General features: G+C 40.5%; 1 protein-coding gene across 14 annotated transcripts in view; it reads left to right on the forward strand.

Annotated features, from left to right (window-relative positions):
* The window catches only part of HUWE1 (HECT, UBA and WWE domain containing E3 ubiquitin protein ligase 1), a 118,771-nt gene that overhangs the window by 463 nt on the left and 92,286 nt on the right, over nt 1–26,022 (forward strand). For 11 of the 14 annotated variants that reach the window (XM_039365999.1, XM_039366007.1, XM_039366003.1 and 8 more), the window contains exons 1-2: nt 145–263; nt 2,228–2,370. The gene's annotated coding sequence lies outside the window, so the exon portion shown is untranslated. Of the gene's footprint in view, nt 1–8; nt 264–2,227; nt 2,371–22,943; nt 23,063–26,022 lie in introns of those variants that run through there. The other 3 variants (XM_039366002.1, XM_039366000.1, XM_039366001.1) reach the window with 3 other exon arrangements.

Consider the following 26,022-nt stretch of genomic DNA (forward strand, 5'->3'; position numbering starts at 1 on the left):
GGTTTGTTCTTCTCGCGGAAAGTGGTTGCCTGAGACAACATCCCGCGAGATTTTCGTTTCCTCATGACTTGCCTGCCTCCCCGCTCCTCCAGTTCTCGTCTGATCTTCCCTCAATTATCGCGTCTCTTCTTCGCTCTCTACCAGGTGGTGAGTTCTCGCGTGATTTAACTGGGGCTGAGGCTCAGGGACTGCTGTTAAGATGGCGGCGGCGGGAGGCAACGGGGTACGGCATTGACACCCCCTCCATTTCTTCCCCGGAGCAGGTATCCGTGCAGCGGGGGTGGAGGGGCGCATGATATCCGCGAAGATGGGGAACAGTGGAGGCTGTAGCCGAAGGGAAAGAGGGAAGGTGGGGTGAGAAATGGGATGTTTGCTGAGGCGGGACAATGGGCCCTGGCTTTCCCCTGGAGATGAAGGGGGGTGGCGGTGATTGAAGTCGGGAAGTAGTGGTTTTGCCTTAGGTCATCCTTCGGGTGGGAATGGGTTAGCCATTTACGAAGTACTTCGTCTCTGTTCCTTGGAGGTAGTACTTCCCCTATATCTCACTCGCACATCACCCGCAAAAGGAGGCACGTGAGTCCCGGAGAGTCACGCTAGCCCGTCCCCTCGGATAGACTTCGGGCTTTTTCCTCACCTTTTGGGTAAAACGCGACGTACTGAACTAGAAGCTAGGCGGTCGACGCGTTAGGCTTGGGAGCCCAGCCCGCGTACTTCGTCCAGGGTTCCACCTCAAAAACCCAGGCAATCGTATGAAAAAATATAGTTGAGGTAACCGTAGGGTGAAAACTATGGATTGAAACAATTGCGCTATTTCACGTCAGTATATTGCAGTGTGCTTGTGAACGTTGCTGCTTCTCTTTGGTTGGAGGAGACTATTGGGAGCTATTCTTACGTTGGTAAAGGATATATTTTTTAATCTATATAGATAATCTTTATAGTTTTCTTAGAGCCTAGTTTCATAGTCCTTAGATGTGTTTCTTGATTCCCCCCTCCCCCATGTATTAGCTTTCCCTCAAAGTGTGTAGAATTACGTTTTCTTGGTTCTGGGGTTATGTATGTAATGAAAGGATGCCTTTGTGTATAGGTCTATTTTTGTAAGCCTGCTGTGAAATACTTCCCTACCTTTGTTGTAAATATCTCTCCAAATTGATTTCAGAGTGGTGTTTGGACTCTGATCTTTCCTTCATAATGGATGGTGGTTTACTTTGTTTAATTCTAAATAGCAAACTCAAACATTTCTTGTGTAACTCATCATTTTAAATTTCTCTGAGTGTCTTTTTGTAAGATATGTTAGATAGAGAATTGTGTCCCAAATAGGTTTCATATGTATGCTTTTCTAACTCTTCAGTTGGAGAAAACCAAACCTGAACAACTTTTATGCTGTGGTTGTAGCATATTAAAATGAAAAGCAGGATGGGAAAATGCACAATTGATTTACTGGCAGATTTCTTAGCCAGATATTTTTGTGTATATGGCTGTTTAATTACTCATTTTTGCTGGCATATTTAAGATGAAATTTATTTCTCCAAAATCTGGTTTTTTAGATTAACTACAAGAATGGACAAGAGTTGGTAATAACATTTTTTAAAAAAATGTTATATCTTAGTATTATAGAAGTAAATATTAATTCTGAAAGCTTGTTTTGGCATTTTTGTTAGGTCTCCATTGCATAAAATCTTCTCGGATACAAGAAATGATGAAGCAATGTGCTGAGTCTATAGCATCGCTTAGTCTGCCCTGTTTGTGTTGACTAGAAGAATGTAGGATGCTTATTCTGTATTGGTGGTAAACAAAATAATTACACATGAGATGAATGGCATGATTTATGGGTTACTTAGTGAACTCAACAGGACTTGAGAGCCAGTGTTATGTAGTGGTTAAGGTACTGGACTAGAAGTGGAGAGAGCCAGATTCTAGGGTACTCTCAGCCATGAAGGTTCACAGTCTCAGTTCAGTCTACCTCATAGGATTGTTGTGGGGGAAAAATAAGAGGAAGGATTTTAACTTCTGTACAATAAAGGTAAGATATAAGCCTATTAAATATCTTGATTATATCACGAAACATTAAGCATCTAATATTAGGCATCTAAAAAGAATTTAATAGCTAAGAAGATAGGTTAAAAAAGACAAATCATTTGGAATATAGTAGCTAGAATGAAAACCTTTTTAGAAAATATCTGTTCTTTAAACATAATATGCATGAAGTCAGAATTTATATCTATTGCAGGTCTTGAATAATCTGACATAAGTGGATTAGACTGACTGAGAAACCAGGAAGTATTACCTTGGTCTGGCTACAGTAAGGCAAAGGTGGCGGAAAAGTGATTTGAATATCAGACCAGGCCAAGTATGGATTGGCTGTGATTCCAGGTTAGTACAGAAGTTTCTATTGGACTATTTTCACTCAAAACAGTAATTCCATGAAATATCTCAAAGTTATTAATTGATTTTCAGGCAATGACTCTTGGTGAAGTGTTTTTGACTCTTACCTGTTTGTATATATCTGTCACTGTTTATTTCTTGTGTGTATGGGGGGGGGTGGAATGGCTTCCTATAGTAAAGTGTATGTAACAGATGGGCAATTTTCATAATATTCCTGACCATTAGGGAAGTCTTAGCATGCTGTAAATGATTTTTTTTTTTTTGCTACATCAGCAAGCCCTGTACAGTGTAAGGCCTGGATATCTGGGAAACTATTTGTCTCCAATTGTTTCTGCCTGCCCGGTAAATTCCAGTAGAATGGGTGCATTCCAGGTCTCCATTAAGCATTGCCATCTTGTGGGACCTAGGAAGTGTGTCTTCTCTGTTATGGTTCCCATCCTTTGTAACAGCATCTTTCTAGAGATAAGAATGGTGCTCTCTCTCTCTCTCCTGATATTCTGGAAAGCTTTGAAAATCTGGCTTTGGTCCCAGGCTTGCTGTTGATGTTCATTTGTTCAATGGCCTTTGCTTTGGATTATTTTAGTCTGGGTAGTATAGTTGATTCAATGTCTTTAACTGCTTTTATGTTTTTACTAGTTTTGTATGCCAGCCAGAATTCACTAGAGTTGGGCAGTCAGTACATAATAATTGAGGCTATCATATATCAATTTTTATATTTCTAAATTCTGTAGGAAACTGGCTAGTATATAAAGCTCTTCATTTTTTTCTTGGCTATCTTGACTAATACCATTAGAAAATTAGTATTGTATTTGAGTTTCAAATCCTGTATCTCTCATTTCAATATACACAATATTGAGGTGATACTGAATTTTCCCTGCTATTTCTGTTTGGAAATATTGGGTTATAATTGTACTTGATTTTTTTAATAAGCTACTTGGAAACAATAGTTGGATTTTTGAAGCTTTGCAATCAGGTTTTCTTGCTTTTTATGTATTTAACCAAACTTATAAGTAGAACATTATAGCCAACTGATAATGATAATTTGTTTTCCATGCTCCCATCTTTCAAGAATTACTTGTATTAATCTTATGATACTTGTGACATCTGGGAATCAAGGTATTAATAGTATAAGAACACAACTGCTTTGTTGGATCAGTTCAGGGTTAATTGTATATCATGAATAGAGACAAGTCTTATGCCAATGGATTACGCCATGTGAAAATCACAAGTCACTTTTTATATATAAAAAATTCTTCAGCTGAAATAGACATATTGACATCATTAGAAGGTATTCTGTTGATACTAAATACCATCCTCAAATCATATATTGTAAAATATGTTTTGTTACCTTGCAATAATAGACACAGCACAATGTAGGCTTGAATATTAAAAGTGATTGTTGTACAGTTTTTATATGAATGCTAATAGATAAGCAAGGACGAAAGTTTGGACAGAGCCACTTTATTTTATAGTTTATACAGGTGCCCATCTCACATATATGATTGAACCATGTACAAAACTAAAAAGACAAAATGCAAGAAAATCACCCAAACCATAATATTAAAAATAATTTAAATACATAAAAAGAATAGCAACCATTTTAAAAAACCATGACCTGTAGGAGAGCTCAGTTTCCATAACAATATAGCATTATTTTTGCCCTTTCAGAAGGCCAGTGAGGTCAAGGGCAATCTGTTCTCAGGTGGAATGATCTTCCAAAAAGTAGGTGCCAGAGCAGAAAAGGTTCTCTTCCTGGGTCCCATCAGATGACATTTTTTCATGGACTAGAACCCACAACATACTCTTCCTACTGGACCAATGTGACAGATGGATGTGATTGGGCAGAGGCATTATCTCAAAATAATAGTAAATTTGTGAGCTCATGATAAAAGTATACAAATCAGATTGCTAAGTTCATAATTCAATTTTAGATAGTTTATAAAGTACAAATATATTCATTAAAGGAGTTGTATAAAATATTACTATTTTACTAAATAGAACATGTTTATAATTTTGTAATTTATCAGCAATCACGGGGCTAAAATTAGACCAAATGTAAGGCTATTGGATAATGTATCATTCTCAGAAAAAATTGTAACGCCCCAATTTATCAAACTGAAGACAAAACAGTTGTAAAAACTGTAATTACTCTACTCTCAACATATGTTTCTTTTTCAGCATTTGATTCTTGTACATAAAAGTAACAGATATTATCTATGCCCACCCTTGAGGTATTCCTTATTTGAAGTGCGTCAGTAGGAGCGCATAATAAAAACCCTGCTCTTGCTTTGAAAGAAAAAATATAACCTAAATTTCTGAGCTGTAGCTGTCAGTTCACTTGGGGCTATACACTGCATCATTTAACTTGCTAGTATTTGTCAGTTTCACCCTAGGATATGTTCATCTGGGTATATTGCTATTGAAGAATGTTTAGAAATAGTTTATTTGATCACCTGTAGCATTAAAGCAAACATGCCTATAGTGATGTCTAGCATTCAGTTTTGTATCTTGAATAATAAATTTATTCAAATGAATAAATGTTTCATCACTGTAAAACAGTAACACCTTCTGGCTCAATTTTACTCCTGTAACTTTAAAAAGATAGTTTTCCTTCCTGCTTATCTGACAGATGTGTAATCTGTATAGACACCCTAATAAATAACTGCTTACAAATCTTGAATATTTTGCCCCATACTTTTCATGCTATATATTTGCCATATTTCAAGCTAGAAATATGCTACATGGTGGGATACTTTGTTCTGTGTTCCCAAAATAGCATGCTAACTTCCCCGAGTTCCCATCTATACAATGGCATTTTCTAAAAATTTCAGAGCTTAATGCTTCTTTCTTACTTCCTATTACAAAATATTTTATAATAGAAATAATACCCAATGCAGGAAGTAGCTTTTCTATTGTGAATATAAATATCAGCCTTTCTGTAATTTCAGTGAGGAAATTAATTTGGTTCTTGTATATTTAATGAAACCTGTATTCAAGTAAACTACATAAACGGTTGCTTGGCTTGTAAATATCACTGTCAGAGGCAATCCTGCTCTCTTACTCTGAGACTTTTAATTTGATGTGTCATAACAGTAGAGTTGCTAAAACCTGATATACTTGTTGACCAGCTTAACACATTTGGTTGTCTGAGTGACTTGCAGACTTGCAAACAAATGGTCAGAGTGAGAAGATTAGCTCAGACATCTCTTTGAAGTACCCTTGTAATAAGTTTACCATTTTCCATTGTGTTAATATGATTTTAAGATGACCATTTGTTGGAATGTTTAAGAGTATAATGTTATACTAAAGGGAGCACAGCCTCTTCATTTACAGAAGAAATTTCAAAATCAGTTGAAGCATGTAAGAACATCTGGCCACTCAGAATTAACATTGCTGTTATGCTATCCTGTACAGTCATATTCAAACAGCCTGAGATTGATTTCAGAGATAATTGTCTTTCTGTTTGGGGAGGTTTTGCACTTTACAATAATCAGTATGGCTCTTTTCCTTATTTGAGCTCATTTTCTTCCATTTTGTTCAAAGGAAGGGAAGTCTTAATGATTACTTAAAGGCATATTTTGAATTGAAGAATAATGACATTTAGTAATCTGATCAAATAGGGCCATATGTATAATTTTGGGCCTTCAGTTAGAAGATTGATATAGGGCCAAGACATTTTGTTTGGACAAAATTCTGTCAGACTCTGAAAGTAGAATAAAACTGGCTAAGTCCAAGTGTAAATTTTGAGTACCTTAAAGGAAGAGTGTGATTGTTCTGTTCTGAATAATAGCATTTACTCTAGTCTGCAAGATTTAACACATGTATTTGTTTTTTAAATAGATGGGAAAATGGGATACTGTTAGGTAGCGTTTGTTGCATATTTTTTACTTCCAAAACACATGCCTATTGAAATTCTGAATACCAACTATTATATTAATCTTTCAGTTTACTAACTTTTTGAACCCAATAACTACTGTACTGTAAAACATGGGTTTTTTTTTACTAAAGGCCACTGAAACACTTTTTTTTATTAAATTTTTTTATTTGTAATACAATTAAAACAAAAATGGACAAGCGTGACATTCCAGAGTAAAGTATTTCAAATAATTTGTTTCTCGTGGTACAAAAAGATAATACACCATTCTTAACCTCTATATAAGCCTCATCCTTCTATGTAATACAATTAAATATACAATTATATGTACAGTTATATATACATTTCAATCCTATCATTAACTTGAGATCCGAGCAGTTCTTCTTAATTCATACCAACGGTAAAATTTGTCCTAGATTTCAAAGTATTCGAGTACTGAAACACTTTTTTTAGGAGATTATGGAAAGTTAGCTAAAGAACAATTTATGTTTCCTATTTGTCTCTTCATGTGCTTTGATTTTGTAGATGTCTTCTAATGTTTCTATTGCACTTGCTATATTCTGGTTTTAGAATATTGCAATATTGTAGGTTTTATATGATCTGCCACAGAAGATTGCTGAAGTTTCAGTTCATCCAAAATGCAAGTCCTAGTTATAAACTGGCTGTGATTCGATTTACTGAAGTTTACAGAATTTTATGGGTTTCTGGACTGTTTCTGAGAGCAGTTCAGTGTAGTACTTTTGACACTACATGGCTTGAGATCTAGGTACAAGAAGGATCTTGCCTGTGTTTTGAAATAGTTCTCAGAAGTCTTCCTAAAATGACTCTTGTCACCTAAGATAACTATTAATTGTGGAGGAATATTCTTGCTTTCAATTACACTATTTATGGAATTTTCTTTCAAGATTCTCATCTTATCATGCAAAATCTTTATGTTGTTTTCCTATTGAGATATTTCTGCTTGTATATTTTATTTAATATTATTTTATTGAGTAATTTGCTTTCATATTTATATAGGAAACTCTTAAAATACTTAATATAGATTCTCATACCAATGAACAAAGCAAGGACTTGAGGTGAAGTAATAAGCAGAATCTTTGTATGAATTGTATCACATAGCTAGATTGTATCAGATTTTAGAATTTCTATGTTTAGATTGTATCAGATTTTAGAATTTATATATTGTATCAGATTTTAGAATTTATATTTTAGAATTTATATATTTAGAATTAATATAAGATTACATTTACATGAAAATGCTAAAATGGATAGACACGATATTTTGAGCTCTGTCTTTCCAATCTAATTCCTTCCAGAAGTTTTAGGAATGCACTTCCCAAAATTCCCTACCATTCCTCTAAAACAGATCAGTCTTTAAATTTATTAACTGAAAATTCACAAAACAGCCATATGTGGTGACAAAAACAGAGGAATGTAACAAAAAAAATCTATTGAGTCAAAATTATGTAGTATATGTCTACTTGGAACTAAACCTCTTTAAATTTAGTTGAGTTTTGAGGTAAACCTTGTGTTGTACAACTTTAAAAGATATACATATTATAAATATTAATCAGTACATAGGAGTTTGCCTCTTTCCTTCAATATTCAGACAATTTATATTAACTGTAGCAGATGTGCATATGTCATACACTTAAAGGCATTTCTTTATGTGTTCCTCCAAGCATAGTAGAGATATTTGTACTGTAATTGTATTTGCATCAAAAACCTACAACTCAGTTGTAGATTAATAATCATTTTTCAAACAGTCTGTTCTGAAAGTCCATGTGGTTTTTGTGGAAGTTTGTCCATAGTTCTCTTAAAAGAACACAGAAACCCCTAGAAGACAGCTTGTCCATTTATCCATTAGTTAATGTGTTTTAGGCTGCACTCATGTGGAGCAGTACTAATAATCTGAAAGCCTAGTTAGTCCCCAGCATAGTTGAATGTACTGCCAAGTCTTTTGCAATGTATTTAGTTTCTATTTAGGGATTCCTTGCAAGGAAGAACAAATCTAAAAAATGACTACTGAAAGTAGAACTCTTTGAAATGGCAAGAGCTTTTTAATATTCTAATTATATAGAATGTAAAGAATCTATAATTTGAATACACATCAATTTGAATAAATATTTTGTTCTAATTAGCAGGCTGCTTATGTTAAACATTTACACTCCTGGATGCTTCATATGATTGGCCTCTGTTCATGAAGAATAATGTAGCACAGGAGTGTCAAACTCACAACGTCGCGTGACGTGTTGTGATATATCATGACTTTTTTCCCATTGCTGGCAACGGGGTGGCCGTGGTTTCAGCATGACGCATACGGCCCAAGGGCCAGCAGTTTGACACCCCTGATGTAGCACATGGTAAATAAATTGAGCCTCTTAGTGTTCTGCTGTCAAATCTTTATAATTTGCTACTATTTGCTTCTGTAACTGAGCTACTACAGTGATGTTAAAGTGCTGGAAACATACTTTCTGTCTTGCAGTTGTAACTTGGTGCAACTGTCAAGCAATATTTATAGGGATTTGATGTGTCATGTTGCAAAAATGAAATTTAAACACTAAATAGTTACAGTGATTAAGCAGCTCACTTTATATGTGCCTGAGAGGAAATCTGTCAAGACACTCTGGTCTTCTGGGATTTCCAGTATTGGTGCTGTATGCTTATGTGACTAACTTTGACCCTTCAAGGATGAATGTGTGATTTTGATTTTTTTAAAATATAATAAAAAAAACTCTTGAGTTTATTTCTCTTGAGACTGCATCATATGCAGCTATAAGGAGGCAATGGATGTATTCTTTCTCCAGCATGAAGATGGAGAATCCACGAATGGATTTAGACTATCTTCCTGCCCAATTAGACTAAGTCTGACAAAGTTGCCACGCCTTCTGCTGGGCTTTAGTACCACTCAGTCACGACTTAATCTTCAGCTCAGCAGGACATGATTGTGGTTGACTCCCTTGTCAGAGTTTTGGTCAGGTTGTATATTTCTTTATTTCTCCTTCGTGGATTCCCTGTCTACCCTATTACAGTGTTGAGATCAGCGCTGTTTCAAACCGCCCAGCGGCTTTTTTCCTCTCCTCCTATTTGCCCCAGCCAAATTGAGCCCAAGCAAACAGGCCGTCCGCTCAGCATTGAGCTCAGCATTCCCAGTAGAGGACCGACGGCCATCACTAGGCCAGCTGAGCGTCGGTCTCAAAGCCTCCACTGTGGTCCCATTTCTTGGCGCGCCAGTTATGGTCATCATTTTGCGGACCATGGTCAGTGTTACTTTGCCTCTGTGAAATTTGCTGTTTGAGCCCAAAATAACTGGCAGTCACAAGTGCGGCCAGGAGGCCAACTGATCAGTGGGATTCCGACGTTTTCGGCCCCGATCCGGTGCTCATGGCCCAATAGGCTCAGGGAACTCCCAAAGGGCCCCTGTCCGGCGGTCGCCATTTTGGATCAGCCAAAAAATCGACCCAAACAGCAGAGACTTTAATTAGCGAAGGTTCCTAAAGCAGGCCGCATAGGAAATTTAGTCCAGAGGCCCTCTTTCACTAGAAATCACAGTCTTAGCCAGTGCAGAGCCCCTGCAGGCAGCATCCTTCGAGATACCTATCAGGGGACTAAGAGGATTTTTTTGCCTGGCTCATACTTGAGAGGAGATAGCCTGTGAGCTCACAGTCACTACAGCCCAGGCCTTAAGGGTCCATAGCTAAACTTTACAACATGAGAGTGTGCTGGCACGCCTTTTGGCCCCGCCGCCACCACCTAGGTCTTGTGGGGTGATTTGAGCGAGATAAGTGTGTGCTGGCGCTCACCAATTGTGGTTTTGCTGCTACCGTACCCCTGACCAGTATGGCATGAGTGCATTATCAGGCATTGTCAGCCATCTGGAGCATTACAGGTGTGCGAGGGTCCATTAAATTGATCCAGCAGCCACCGTCCCCTAGAGCAATTGCTGGTTTCCAGCGCCTTGATGCACAGTGCTCTGCTCCCATTCCTTGAGATACCTAGTGCTTTGCTCCCATTCCTTGAGATACCTCTCAGAACACCACTGAGATATCGCCTTTATGATGGCGGACAACGCAGTATCTCAGATTGCGCAAGGTGCTGGTGGAAAATAGGGACAAGCGTAAGGTGTTGGCCCACCTTAACAGAAGGGCAGACAGACGGTCCAACCTATACCCCCGTAGGCCGCCTTTTCGATCAGGATCAGAGTGCACTCAGCCTCCCCTCCCCTTTCTCCCTAGACCTGACCACCAATCGGAGCATCCCGCTCCCAAGCCTCGACAGCGTTTCCAAGCCAAGCGGTCCTTTTGGGGCATGGGACGCCATCCTTTCAGAAGAAACAAGTGACTTCAGGACAGCCCTCCCCATAGGTGGCAAACTCACTTTCTTCATTCATGAATGGGAGGCCACCACCTGGATGCTCAACACCATCAGGTGCGGCCTTCCCCTTGGGTTTTCGTCCCATCCCCCAGAACGATTCGTTTCTTGCCCAACTCCCAGGAATCCGGTCAAAATATGACTCATGAGCGAGGCCATTCATCACCTCTTGGAAATCAGAGCCATAGAACCAGTACCGGCTGGACAAATACATTGGGGCTTTTATTCCATCCTCTTTGTTGTTCCAAAAGCTTTGGGAGGATGGAGAGCAATACTCAATCTGAAGGGACTAAACTCTCATCAAGATGCAGACGCTTCAGTCCATTCTGGCCAGTATCAGAAGGCATGATTTGCTGACATCTGTCGATCTCACGGAAGCGTACCTTCACGTCCCCATCCTTCCCGACCATCGGAGGTTCTTCAGGTTCTGTTACGCGAACCATCATTATCAGTACAAGGCTCTACCATTCGGTCTTTCGTCTGCTCCAAGAATATTTACCAAGATCTTGGCAGCACTGGCCACTCACCTGAGACTGGTCCCTGTACAGATCCAATGTTACCTGGACGACATCCTCATCCAGTCCACCTCCTTGCAGATGACTTGGTCGGACCTGGCCTTGTCCATCAGGGCCCTTCAAGACCACAGTTTCTCGGTGAATTTTCAAAAGAGCCAGACAGTGCCTTCAACCTGCCTCCTTCACCTAGGCATGATCATAGACACCAGTCTCTACAAGGTCTGTCTGTCGCCAGAACGTCGGGACAGCATTCAGGCCCTGATCAGGCAGGTACGAAGGGAGTGTGTGGTCACACTGGCCATACTTTCCCAACTCTTAGGAAAGATGGTTTCTTGTATGGGGATAGTGCCATGGGCCAGGCTACATTCCAGAATCCTGCAATGGTTTTTGCTCTTATTTCAGAGGCAGGGCACCAGGTCCTCCAACCAGAAGGTAAACGTTCCATCTCAAACCCTAGAGCCCCTTCAGTGGTGGACCTCCCCAGCGGTAGCCAGAGGCTCTTTATTCAAGGAACCAGCCAGGCTTATCCTAACGATGGATGCCAGTCTGTTTGGCTGGGGGGCACACCTACATTCACAGTTAGCTCAGGGCCGGTGGTCACGGTCAGACCTGAACTCCAACATAAACTGGCTGGAGCTCAGAGCCATACATCTGGCGCTATGCCACTTCAGCGACAGTGTGGTGGAACAACATGTCCTAGTGCTCATGGACAATGTGGCAGCGAAAGCCCATGTGAACTGGCAGGGGAGTACTTGGTCCAGATCCCTTATGACCGAGGCCCAGTTGCTGAATACTTGGGCAGAGACCAACTTCTCCTCCCTCAAAGCAGAGCACATCTCGGTAGAGGCAAACCAGCAGGCGGACTCCCTGAGCAGGTCGACAGTGAATCACTCTGAGTGGCGCCTACATCCCGATCTATTCAGGGAGATCTCGGAGAGGTTCGGACTTCCAGTGTTGAACCTGTTTGCCTCCCTGGCGAATTCCCAGCTTCCGAGGTTTTTCTCCCGGTTCCCATCTCCAGGGGCGGAATAGGCGGATGCCCTCTGCAGTCCATGGCCCGAGGGCCTGCTCTATGCCTTTCCTCCTCTCCCTTTGCTCCCGGCTGTTATCCGGAAGATATTGCAGGAATGGGCAGAGGTGATATTCGTTGTTCTACACTGGCCGAGATGGCCATGGTTTGCTGACCTCATGAGCCTTTCCATCTCTCCGCAATGGAGGATTCCTCCAGATTGTGTTGCACTCAGCCAGGGAGCTCTGCAGCACCCGGACCCTCAGTGGCTCCAGTTAGCCGCCTGGCACTTGAATGGCGGCTCCTGACCCGAGAGTCCTATTCGACGGGTGGATCTATGACTCCTCATGGAAGAACTTTTGTCACTAGTGCACAAAGAACCACCTCGATCTCTCAACCATCACCATTCCGAGAATCCTTGACTATTTATTGGAGGGGCTCAACAAGGGCTTGGCACCCAATACCATCCACAGGCAGGTGGCGGCTCTATCCACGGTGTTTACATGTAACAATTCAACGCCATTGGCTCAGCACCCATGGTGCGTTCCTTTCTCAAGGGCACGACTAACACCAAGCCACCCGTGATTCATCGTTATCCCTCTTGGGAACTGCCGTGGGTCTTGCCGGCCCTGACCTCGCCACCGTTTGAGCCCATCAAGACCTTTTCACTGCGGTTCTTAACCATGAAGATAGCCTTCCTCATAACTGTCACGTTGGCTAGATGCATCTTGGAACTAGCTGCTCTCTCTGTCAGAGAGGACCTATACAATGACAGGGTGGTCCTTCAGTTGGATCTGTCCTTTATACCCAAAGTAAATTCTTTGTTCCACAGGTCGCAGGAGGTGATTCTTCCAAATTTTTGTCCTCGACCATCTCACGTGTTAGAACGCTAATGGCACTTGGACGTTCGAAGGGCGTTGCGCCATTACCTCAAGCGGACTTCAGCCTTTTACAAGTTGGAAGTGCTCTTTATCTCCTTTCAAACTTTTTCTATGGGGCAGAAGGTCTCATCTTCAACTATAGGCAGGTGGATCAAAGCTTGCATTGCTTTGTCAGTCGCATTCCCTGTCAGTTCCAAACCATATCACTGTTCACTCCACCTGCAACACTGCAACATCAGCAGCGTGGGCAACACAGGCATCCATTGGGGATATTTGTAGGGCGGCGACCTGGTCCTCGCCTTCCACGATTCTGAGGCATTTCAGTCTGGATAGATTAGCCTCCGCAGAAGCTTCATTCGGCTGGAGAGTGCTCCAGCAAGTAGTGTCATCAAGTGGGACACAGACCCAGACTGATTCCCTCCCATAGGGACAGGGCAGCTTTGGTATGTCCCATTCGTGGATTCTCCATCCTCATGCTGGAGAAGGGACGTTGTCTTACCTGAATGCCTTTTCTCAGCATGAGGATGGAGAATCCACACCCACCCCTTTAGGTCCATCAGGTCCTGTGCCACGGGTAGGGGAGCCAACACGTCGGACTATCGTCAATAGCTTCGCCTTCATCGTGACTGGGTGGTATTAAAGCCCAGCAGGGGGCGTGGCAGCTTTGTCAGACTTAGTCTAATTGGGCAGGAAGACAGTCTAAACCCATTTGTGGATTCTCCATCATCATGCTGAGAAAAGGCATTCAGGTAAGACAACGCCCCTTTTAATATGAAAGTACAGAATAAAATTTTGTTTTAGGTTTGAAGATAAGACCTTCCATTGACTCTACTCAGTCCTGAACTATCTGATACGATATAATTAAGAGGGATGGATTGTGCATAGCTCCATTAAATATTTATTTTGAATGCAATTTCTTCTGGGCAGTTTAAATTTAGAATGTTAAATTTCTTTAAGATGTAATGTTATTTCATGAAGACGACTTTGCCATTGGGCATGTTTGGCAGCAATTATCTATTAGTATGCCTTGATATATACCAAAAATATTAGTTTTGTCTGTGATTGTTGAATATTGGGTTAATAATGTATTTTGCCAAAGCTTACAATAACTGTATATTGACATTTTCTTTGACTTGAAAATTTAGTTGTGATGGACATTGGCTTCTCAAAATTATTTATGTCATAGTACTTGCTTAAATGGAAAAGTGGGAGATAAAGTCATTAAATGACAACTATTTGACTGAACAAGTACCCTCCAACATATTGAATTGCATCCCAGAACTATAAGTGATATTACTACTAATCAAAATAACCAATGGATTAGTTTTCTGGGAATTATGGGAATTGTAATCTAGCATATCTAAGACATTGCCAAATTGGGCAAATCAGTCTGAACTTTTACAATTACAATTCCAACATGGAATGGAAACCATATTTTCCCACATGATACTTTCATTTAAGTTGGACTTTAAGCATAGTGGCTTGAGACAAGGGTGCTGTAATTTATCTGGAGAGGACTATTTGGAGAAGGCTGCTAAAAAGCATTAATTTAATACTTCTAGCCAGAGAAATAAATAGCCTGCTAGTTTATAGGATGTTAATTGGGACAGGGCAGGGAGAGAAGGGATAGTAATTAGATCAAAGTTCATATTAAATATGTTATGACTAGCAGATATCAGGTTAATCTGTCTCAGAATTCCAGTTATCAACAAAAGAGATTACAAATCAGCAGAAATCTTTACTAAGTTATATTGAGATAGATAATAAAATATGTTGTGTTACAAAAACTCTATTTATCTGACGGGGATGCTTCAAGTATGAGAAATGTCTATTCACTTAAATTTTGGACCAAATAGATTAAAGAGGAAAATGAAAAAAAGAAAAGCTGTTTCTGGATGGTGCTGATGTTTTCTGCTTTCTAGTTGCATGTGAATTTGGACCACTTTGAATCATTAGGGATAGGCTTTCCCAGAATTATTATTCTTTAATTAGGTATTTATAGATTACACATAATTGTCAAAACTTAATGAAATGAATTATCTACATTCTGATATTTGAATTCTGTGAATTATAATGTAGCAGATGTGCAGATAGCCTCTTAATATAATTTGAGTAAGTTCATTAGAATTTTCTGGTGCAGATATGAATCCCTGCATAGGAGAGTCCTCACTGTGCAATTCTTGTAATTAACCTTTTCTGGTATTGTATTGCTAACTGATGAAATTATCATATTTATTCAGTTTACCATTCACTTTCCCTATGTTATCTACCAAATTTGCACAGGTTGTGTGAAACTATAATACATAATCAGTGTTTTAAAAACATGTTTTGGGGAGCAAGCAAACTATTGGGTCTTTGTTCATACATATTACTAAACTATAATAGGTGGGCTTGCATACAAACTTAAGACAGACCCCCTTACCCTATACATATAACAGTGGTGCTGAGCTTATACATTAATTGCTGGTCTCAAATATCCCCTCTCAAAAACCTGTTGCAGCTTTACATCCTGGACCCTCCCCTATCCTAAAGTTGTATCTATCTTTCAATGGCACTCATCTGTAATACTTTCTCCAGCTTCCAGTCTGTGAAGGACAGTTCCCAGATCTAGTTTCGTTTTCTGTTTAGTTAGGATCTTTATGTTGTAAATATTAAGTAATGCAGTATCTAGAGTCCATCATTCCTGATTTAAAATACACAGCAGTTGGCAAATTGATTAACCTAAAAAATCCAACAGACCACAATTCTGTGGTAATCAATTACAGTTTAAGACTCGCCTTAGCCATGAAAGCTAATGAGATGACTTTGGGCCAGTCATACACTCTCAGCCCAACGGACTTCACAGGTTTATTATTGGAGAAAAGAAGAGGATGGTGTGTTCGATACGTTCACCACCTTGAGTTATTTGTAAAAAATAACAAAGGCAGGATACAAATAAATAAATTCCCACATGCTCTTGGGTTTTACACTTAGAGTTTCTTTAAAAACTCAAGGGATTTGAATGAGAGGAAATATCCTCATGCATAATTTAATGCAGACATGTCAAACACAAGGCCCGAGGGCTGGATGTGGCCCACGAAGTGGTTTCATGTGGCCCACGAAGCTATCCTGGAAACATTGAGGAAACGGCCCCCGCTGCCTTGGCCCTGGCCCAGGCCAGCCGGGAGCCAATGTACAATTTTGTGGTGGCCATCTATGCTGAAACGTATTCAGTCTTAGCTCCACAAGGCTGTCTGGAAACAGCAAGGAACCAGCCCCTGTCATGTCGGCCCCGCCCCCTGGGTGCATGCTGGGGAGGTGTCACTCTTTGTGAGGAATGAAGAAATGCACCATCGCCTGGAAGTGGCCAGCAAATGGCCCTCGCCTACTTCACATATCCGGCTTGATGGACTCCAGGGGAGGGGTTTCGGCAGGCGGCGGGGCTCTCCTCATAGCGCCAAGAGGCTGAGCTGGGCGGCGCAAATCCAAAAAAGAAGCGCGATGCTGCCCAGCCCCCAGCCTGCCCGGTTTCAGCAGGCAGCGGGGTGTTCTCCTCACAGTGCCGAGAGGCTGAGCCGGGTGGCACAGATTCAAAAAGAAGTGCGAGGCCACCCAGTTCCCAGCCTGCCCAGTTTCCACAGGCAGTGTGGTGCTCTCCTCACAGTGCCAAGAACTGAGCTGGGTGGCGCGAATCTGATGAGAAGTGCAATACTGCCTAGGCTCCAGCCTGCCCAGTTTCAGCAGGCAGCAAGTGCAAAGGTGGTGAGCTTCGTACCTCCCAGCTGAACCTCTTGGCACTGTGAGGAGAGCGCCCTGCTGCCTGCTGAGACCAGGCAGGCTGGGGGCTGGGCGGCATCACGCTTCTTTTCAGATTTGCGCCACATGGCTCAGCCTCTCCAGGCTGTGAGGAGAGCGCCCCGCTGCCTGCCGAAACCAGGCAGGCTGGGGGCTGGGCAGCATTGCGCTTCTTTTCAGATTCACACTGCCTGGCTCAGTCTCTCGGCGTTGTGAGGAGAGCGCCCTGCTGCCACCGAGACCGGGCAGGTTGCGGGCTGGGCAGCATTGTGCAGGTAATGTTGACTCTCATACTGCTCATGGCATCCCCTCCCCCAGAGCCCACCAAGCCAGATATGTGAAGTTGGTGAGGGCCATGTGCTGGCCACTTCCAGGCGATGGTGCATTTCTTCATTCCTCACGAAGGGTGACACCTCCCCAGCTGCATGTCTTGCCTGTTTTTCTCCCTCTCTCATCTCAAATATTTTCCCACCACTCTGCTTAGGAAGAAAAGAAGGAGAGGGAGGGTCTGAGGGAAGTCCTACCCTGCTGCCCTTTCACCATCCCCTTGCCCCCTCCTCCTGGTCTATCCTGGGGTCTCCCTATTGCTAAGGAAGCTTTGGCTACAAAGCTGTGTCTCCTCCCATGGAGAGGGAATCGGCACCCCCTTGGGGAAATGGGGCTGGCCTTGGTGCCGCAGGTGTTCGAGGGCCAGGCTGGGCATTTGACCTCTGCTGCCCAAGGCTCCAGGCAGCCTGCACCACCATCCAGCCCTCCCCCCCACATGCCCTGAGAGGAACAGTGAGGTTCCTCCAATGGACCATGCCTTAGCACTTGCCTTGGTCTCACCCCCTTATGCTAGAGACCCTCAAATCTGTCCCACTCCTGCCCAGGTCCCCACAGGCACCCTTGATGCGAACGATGTAGAGCTGGCCATGCCCATCCAGTAGGTCACGCCCACTCCATCCATGCCCACCCAGTAGGCTTCATCCACCCTGGCCACACCTGCCCGGCTCCCCAAGGGCAATCACAATGCTGATGCGGCCCTCAATGAAATTGAGTTTGACACCCCTGACTTAATGTATAAAAGAATGGTGCATATAATCAATGTTAGAATTTGGGCACACATTAATAAAAGAAATTAAAATGTAACACATTTATACCTCAAACATTTGCCTGTTTATTAAATATAACCTGAATCCTAAAGCAGAGTTTTATATTGCTTTTCCCAAATCTTTCCTGTCCTCCATGAGTAATTCTAGCCATTTGTTAGAACTATTGGAAGATAATGTAGCCTTGTTCAGTCCCAGCAACTTCTTTCTTTTAAAATATTCTTGCTTTCAGGAGTGGGTGGGGCCGAAGAGTATGCCTTTGCTTTATGTGATAGAAGTCATATCTCCTCAAAGATTGATGCAAATTCATAAGCACAGGGGTAATGAACACTTGGGATGTCTGACTGACTCACATGGTCAAGTAACATATCCTGCTTAACTTGCAGCTTCTGTTTATCAACCAGCACTTTTGAAATTTTCTGAAAAGTTACATATGAAATGTATGGTGATCAACCTTTGACTTACAGACTGTGATGAGGCTCTTAGCCCTTTTTTGCAGCTTCTAAGCCACCCAAAATTCACTTAAAATTCACTAGGAAATTAAATGAGTAGCGAAACAGTTTTGAGGAGCAGATCAAATAAAACAGGTATTCTAGTTCCAATAGACCAGTGGTTCTCAACCTTTCTAATGCCACGACCCTATAATACAGTTCCCCATGTTGTGGTGACCCCCAACCACTTATACATCACTGGGTGCCAGGTTTGGCGACCCCCATGAAATGGTCGTTCGACCCCAAATGGGGTCCCGACCCACAGGTTGAGAACCACTTTATTTTTTTATGTTTTTTTTTTGTTTTTAAAAAAGAACCCTTCCCACAAAAAGCAATCTAAAATTGCAAACACACACTCTACAATTGTATATCGCTGTAATACCCCGGTGCTCCTTAGCAACTGAAATAAATAATTTTAGGATATAAGCTGATGAAATATGATACTGTATATGTTGCAGATTTGCATTTACATTTTAATGCCTGTAACCTTAATAATGATAATAAAAAGTTACTATCACCCCTGCATATTGGATGTTGCTTATTCTGCCTGAATGAGCAAAGAAGATTGGAATCATGAATGACAAGTCTGCACATACTGCAGACCTGCAGGCTAATCTTGCCTGACCTACCTTTGGTCAGCTTGTTCATCTTTCCAGTATTACAACATGACTAAAGTCAGGAATTGAGATCCCCTTTGGAAGATAGGCCAGAATTATTTAGAAAGATAAGAATTAATTTAAAATCTCCCAGTCAAGAATGAAAGGGACATATTAACTTATACACTCCTGTTACCAAAAATGAGCCAGTTTCTTTCTGCAAATATTTATTCTCATGAGAATTTGAGAGTATTTATTTTTGAACTCCTGATGCAAGTAACTGTTGGATCAGAACATAATCACTTTCTCTGCTTTTACTCCAGCATGTAATAACTGTATAAGCTCACCTATCTGAGCACCACTTTTGCTTACAATAAGTATCCAGTTAATGAAGACTGGTGAGGTATGGACATATGTGCATATGCTAAAAAAACGACAAAACTGTTTCTCGTAGTTATTTGTCATCTAGATAATGACACAGCCTGCCTTTTTTCTAGGTGGTTTTCTAATATGGGTATCCAGAAAGACTGATATGCCAGAACAGAACTTATATCCTGGGAAAAGCATAATTCATTATTTTAGATAATAAATTCTGCAGTAGGAAGTGCTGTGGTGAAAAGCACTGCAGCTATGTCATACTGTTTACAGGTAAAGGATGAATTTAGCAGTTTGCTATTCTGTAAAAAAGATTTGGGTTGGAAGACAGGAATTGAAGTTTTAAACTATGGGTAGAGAGGGCTTTTGAACAAAGCTAGAAATTCATGAAATGGTTGTGAGGCAACAGTGGGGTTAGAGTTGGTTTTCCAATTGATTAGAAAATGAGTAGTCATTTCCTATGGAACTTAACTGGTGCTGACTGGCCTACCTACAGACTTTCTTTTCCTTACATTGAAACATCAGGAGAAATAGAACAATGTTAATTGCTTTGATTTGCTTACATATACATTTCTTATCAGACAATGCTTGCCTGGATTCTTGTGTTATTTAAACTTTTTTCCTAGTAACTTTTATTACTAGGAAAGTCTCTTTGAGGCATTGTTTATCTCCAGTTATCCGCCCATCTGGTACAGTTAAGTATTTTTATAAGGAATTCTGGGCACTTTTCCAGCTGAAGAGCAGGATATAAATATTTTAGACAATAATGCAAGGTACGTTTGAAACTTGCTTATATATTAAACAATCCAGATATAACAACAAAACGTATGGAAAAATGCAAGAATAAATAATTTCTGTTGTAGATGGTATGCCTTGTGATGAATGATCAGTAAGTCTCTATGAGAGTGAATAATCTCAATTCCCTTTTCAGAGGTTTTTTTGTGGGCCATTCTTAAAAAAGAACATTCTGGTTTCTTAAGTACAGGTATAGTCATGTCTCTTTATTGTAGTCCTTGAGCTATATAAAGATCAGTTACAGTTATTGGTTATTTGCTTATACCCACTATGGGGGGAAAAACCCCAATTTCAATGAGTTATAGTGTGTGTTTAATTCCAGTCTTGCTTGTATCTTATCTTGATCCATTTCAGAGCTGCTTTTGGCATAAAGATGCTTGATCATCTTAGATAATTTATGTTGATAGAAAGCCAGGAGTGCAACATGTCCTATTTTCTGGACTTTTGTGCAGTTTTCAATATGATTGGTTGTTAGACTATTCTGGATTGGAAGTAATGGCAAAAGATTTAATTTGCTTCACCTTATTCCTTTCCTGCCCTTCCAATGAGGTGATAATTGAAGGGTTTCCTTTAGTTTCTCTGCCATCAGAGCTGAATTGGGTGACAACTAGAGAGAGGTACATTTGACTTTTTGGTATTGGGCATAAAGCTTTGTGACAATAAAAATCTGTGACATTATCTCACTGCCCAATTTTAATATTATGCTTTTATTTGTTTTAATGTTATATTTTGTGGATGTAAGTTGACCTGTATCGAATGGCAAATATATTTAATAAACATTAATTGTCCAGAAAGTGTGTATTCTGCCAGAAAGAGAGAGTGGGTAAAAACAGCTTCCATTCACAATACCATCACTTTATACCAGTGGTTCTCAACCTTTTTAATGCCGCGACCCCCAACTGGTCGTAAGTCGAGGACTACTCAACCGGTCGTAAGTCGAGGACTACTCAACTGGTGCAGCACTGTTTGCAGAATGGGACTTTTGGCGGGCTCAGCAGGGCAGAGACAGTCTGGACAATTCCTATTGGCTTTTGAAAGCCAATAGAATTAGACTCTATTCAAGAGACTCTATTCTATTGGCTTTCAAAAGCCAATAGAATAAAAGGAAGCAGCACAGCTAAGGAAAAGGGGAAAAAAATGGGCTGCGTTGTTTGGCGACCCCCGTGAATTGGTCATTCGACCCCAAATGGGGTCCCGACCCACTGCTTTATACCCTTGTCACTAAAATGTACATAATAAGTCTAAGTTAACCAAAATTGGCAGTACCCCCTAATGAACATGACAAACTTTATGCTAACATGCTTGGGATTGCCCTATCATAGTTTAATCCATTCATCCTACATGCAAATTCTGTTCTGTTAAATGAGAATTAATCCCTAGTAAATGTACAATGATGTAGGAAATGATTTGGTCAATAAATGCCAAATGGGCTAGAGAAAAGGAAAAAAATGCCTACTTACTAAAGAATTGCACTGTGTAATTTTACTGTGTTATAGAATGAAGCAAATATGTAGCCTATTGTTTAGAGCAAACATGTCAAACACAAGGCCCGGGGGCTGGATGCGGCCCGCGAAGTGGTTTCATGTGGCCCGTGAAGCCATCTTGGAAACAGTGAGGGAATGGCTCCCGCTGCCTTGGCCCTGGCCCAGGCCAGCCGGGGGCCAATGTACAATTTTGTGTTGGCCATCTATGCTGAAACGCATTCAGTCTTAGCTCCACAAGGCCGTCTAGAAACAGCAAGGAACCAGCCCCTGCCTTGCTGGCCCCGCCCCCTGGGTGCATGCTGGGGAGATGTCACCCTTTGTGAGGAATGAAGAAATGAACCATGCCTTGGCGCTTGCCCCAGTCCCACCCCCTTCTGCCAGAGACCCTCAGATCTATCCCACTCCTGCCCAGGCCCCCACAGGCACCCTTGACGTGAACGATGTACAGCTGGCCATGCCCACCCAATAGGCCACACCCACTCCATCCACGCCTACCCAGTAGGCCGCACCCACCCTAGCCACACACACCCTCCCCCCGTCCCCAAGGGCAACCGCAATGCTGATGCGGCCCTCAATGAAATTGAGTTTGACACCCCTGGTTTAGAGCCACATACTATTTTGTGGTGAACATTAATTAAGATCTGGATCTGTCTCTTACATCTTCTACTTCTATGGATCTTTGAATTATAATGGAGCACATTCCTTTCCAAATAATGACATTTATGTTTCACTTTAGCAGGGGTCAGTTGCTGAAATAGAAGTGGTAGAGTTGAGAAAATCTACAAGATGGGAATGTAGAGTTAATTCTTACCATGTGTTACATGATGCAATAGGAAGGTGGGTTTCTGAGAATTATTTCACTGTTTGGTGAAGAGCCTGTCTCATTGCATATTGATAGAATTGATTTCTGAAAGTGGGGACAAACTACTATTCTCAAATGAAGGAAAACTTTAAATGGTCAAAAGTAGTCAGAAAAATAAATACAGTCCAAATACCTAAAACATGAGGTAACTGTTTTCATGAGCGGGAATTGGCAGACAAGGCTTTAAAAGCAGTTGTAGGCAGCAAGAGGCAAAGATTAGAAAGAATAAAAGGTGGAGTGTAGTAGAAGTATAAACAGGTCTTGACAATACTGTTTGCGTCTTCATGTAACATTGGATATAGTACATATTGTGAATCTCCCCATTATAGCTGTTTCCATTTCAGAGGTATTCCATCTCAGCTTTGTCCAACATTGAAAGATCATGATTGAGAAAATCAGACTTTCAGAAACTGGAGAATTAATTGTGTTTATTGTTTCCACAGTGTGGGACAGAAGTATGACACCTTAATCAGTAGTAATTTTTCAAGTTGGAAATATGGTAGTAACAATGGAAACATATCTTTCTCCAAATTGCTGAATTTGAGAAACAGCGGACTCTAACGTAAGCCTAGTTAAGACTGAAATACCTATTTTAGAATGCAATGCATTTGAAGTTGGGAAAACTACAGAGGGTTGATTGTCTAGAATTTTGAATTCAGAACATACTGGATTTTTCTTTATTGACATTTTACATTTTTATTAGCATTTTAACAATTATTTGAATTTTGTTTACCTTGTATATTTCCTTTGTATATATATTACAAATGATTAATGCTGGATTCTTCTCTTTACATTGTTTCAGTTTACAAACAAATTATGCCTCTGTAGTGTGACTTCCATAGTTAGAAATAAAATATGGCTGACCTAAGAACACTCAATGTGAAGGAATGTATGTAGGAGGCAGAAAAGAAACATGATTGTTGGACAGAGTAAATAAAACCAGATTAGAGGATGTATGTGTTTTGACTCCTGGTGACTGCCTGGATTTATTGGATAAACTAACAGTCAAACCTCAGCAAGACACTGAAGACTGTTTGAGAGACAAGCTCTCTATATGGATTCTTTAACAACAGAACTCCTGCTTGATCCAGGGAAAATACATTTAGGAGGCACTCTCTATTCAAAGTCCACAGTTATGGAATGGGTAGGGTAGGAAATATGGTTTTCTTTTGTTCTTTTAATGCAGTGGGGTTTTTGTTGTTGTTGCTGTTGTTGCTTATTACTCCTCTTGTGTACTGTTTCTTTTCTAAATCAGTATGCATATGCGTGTTGTAGAAAACGGGTATTGCAGAGGAAACAGAAATATACAGAGCTACAAATACTACAAGACATTGAAACACTCTTTCTACCATCTAGTTGAAAATAGATCTGGATTAGAGAGCAACTCCTAGATTTCCTCTTGTTTGAAAATAAATTATTTCTAGGTTTATTCAGTTGAGTAGATGAGGAAAAGAGTCAAAACATATGGAAACAAGATAGTGGGCTGAACACGGTAGTAGAGTTGCTTATCTTGCTGGGTTTCCAGGCCACCTCAAGGTTGATATACCTCACTCCACTGTCAGGGTTAGAAGTTTTGCCTTTTTCTTTACTTCTCCATTTAATAAGGCAGACAATTCTTCAGAATCAGTGGTGATTTTTAGGTTGTGCTGGGGGTGATGGAAGAGTTATTGCAGGAATTTCTCTTCAATGTGAAGTTACTCAGAAGCCTCAAGGGTTAATTTTAACCAGTAGAAATAATCCCCCCCCCCCCAGTCTCCTAGTTTTCTGCTGAAGAAGTCAGGATAATCCTTATTCCATGAATGTAAGATGTCCTGCAGTCTCTCTTCTCTTCCTTAGCTTTTCCTAAACCCTGGAGTTCTTTCATTTATTTCCAGGTTATTTTGAGCTTTAGTTATTGAGTATTGAATTGCTTTGGCGAAGTCATTCTGAGCTGTATAGTGTCAAGTATAGATGATTTTTTTTTTTGAGGTTTGTTTTAGAAAATGATTATATGTAGCAGGAAGAGGAAGCTTCTTCAACCAGGAGTCATATTCTCCCCCCACCTTTTTATAAATTATTCTGGCCTCAGAAAGTTATAAGAGCAGACTGCTTTTTCAGTTTCTTTATACTTGCAGAATAGGAATTAAATGTTCTAAATCTAAATGCAAGCACTTTTCTGGATAAAAAACAGAACAAGTCTAACAAAAATTGTAGTTTGCCACTGAATTTTGATGTTATTAGGTGTGTGGTGATGGACTTAGAAGTGTCAGATTGCTTGCTCCTGGTTTATTGTAACTGAATTTATCAAACTTTAAAAAAATGTTTTCATCTTTCAGGAACATTCTTCCTAATTTCATCTGGTTTGCTATATATAGGTCACCAAATAAGGATGACGATTGTTAGCAATAATAGATGTCCCAGGATATTTTCCCCAGTTAGACCTAATGTTATGATCCAGAGGGGAAAATGCCTGTAAAATCAAACTGAGAATACTTGGGGTTAACTTTCCTTTGTTTAAATTGTTACTTTAATATATTAAAGTATACCCTTTTCCCAGCTTGCCGTGTTTTCTTTTTCCTCCTAATTGTTCGTTTCGTTTATTTTAAAATAGAAAATGTTGTAGAATGGAAGACTGAGTTCAGATTTTTTTTGGGGGGGGGGAGATAATTGAGATGAACTTGAAGCTCAATGAATGTCCAGAACCTGGTTAGAAAATTGCCTGCAGGTTGTAGCATTGTAGGAAGAAATCTGTGTTTACTGTATGGTAGCCAAAAATCTGAAAGAGTCTGATAGCATCTTTTCTTGCTGACAAAATTTTATTAAAAGGCATACATTAAAAGCATTTAATGAAATTTGTTACAATAGTTGCAAAAGATGCTACTATACTAGCATGTGTCTGAGTAAAAGCAAATGTTGCAAGTATAAAGAAACAATAAGGAAAGCTGCAGAGGAGGTAGAACAGTGCTGACTTTGGGGAGTCTATGAACCCACTTGAAATTTTAAGTGTTTTTCTGTGGAGTGTGGTATTTATGCTCATCATGGCTACCATGTGATCCATAGTTTGTAACAAAATGTCAATTTTTCAGATTTTCCCTCTTAAATGGCAACTTCATAGAATGTAAATTAGCCATGTTACAGAAATATACAAGCTAAAAGTTCCAAACATACCATACAGTGGGGCAAAAAAGTATTTAGTCAGCCACCAATTGTGCAAGTTCTCCCACTTAAAAAGATGAGAGAGGCCTGTAATTGTCACCATAGGTAGACCTCAACTATGAGAGACAAAATGAGAAAACAAATCCAGACAATCACATTGTTTGATTTGGAAAGAATTTATTTGCAAATTATGATGGAAAATAAGTATGTCGTCACCTACAAACAAGCAAGATTTCTGGCTCTCACAGACCTGTAACTTCTTCTGTAAGAGGCTCCTCTGTCCTCCACTCATTACCTGTATTAATGGCACCTGTTTGAACTTGTTATCAGTATAAAAGATACCTGTCCACAACCTCAAACAGTCACACTCCAAACTCCACTATGGTG

The sequence above is a fragment of the Crotalus tigris genome, unplaced genomic scaffold (assembly GCF_016545835.1).
Source record: "Crotalus tigris isolate CLP2741 ecotype Arizona unplaced genomic scaffold, ASM1654583v1 scf7180000020218.1340706, whole genome shotgun sequence".
Classification (NCBI taxonomy): domain Eukaryota; kingdom Metazoa; phylum Chordata; class Lepidosauria; order Squamata; family Viperidae; genus Crotalus; species Crotalus tigris.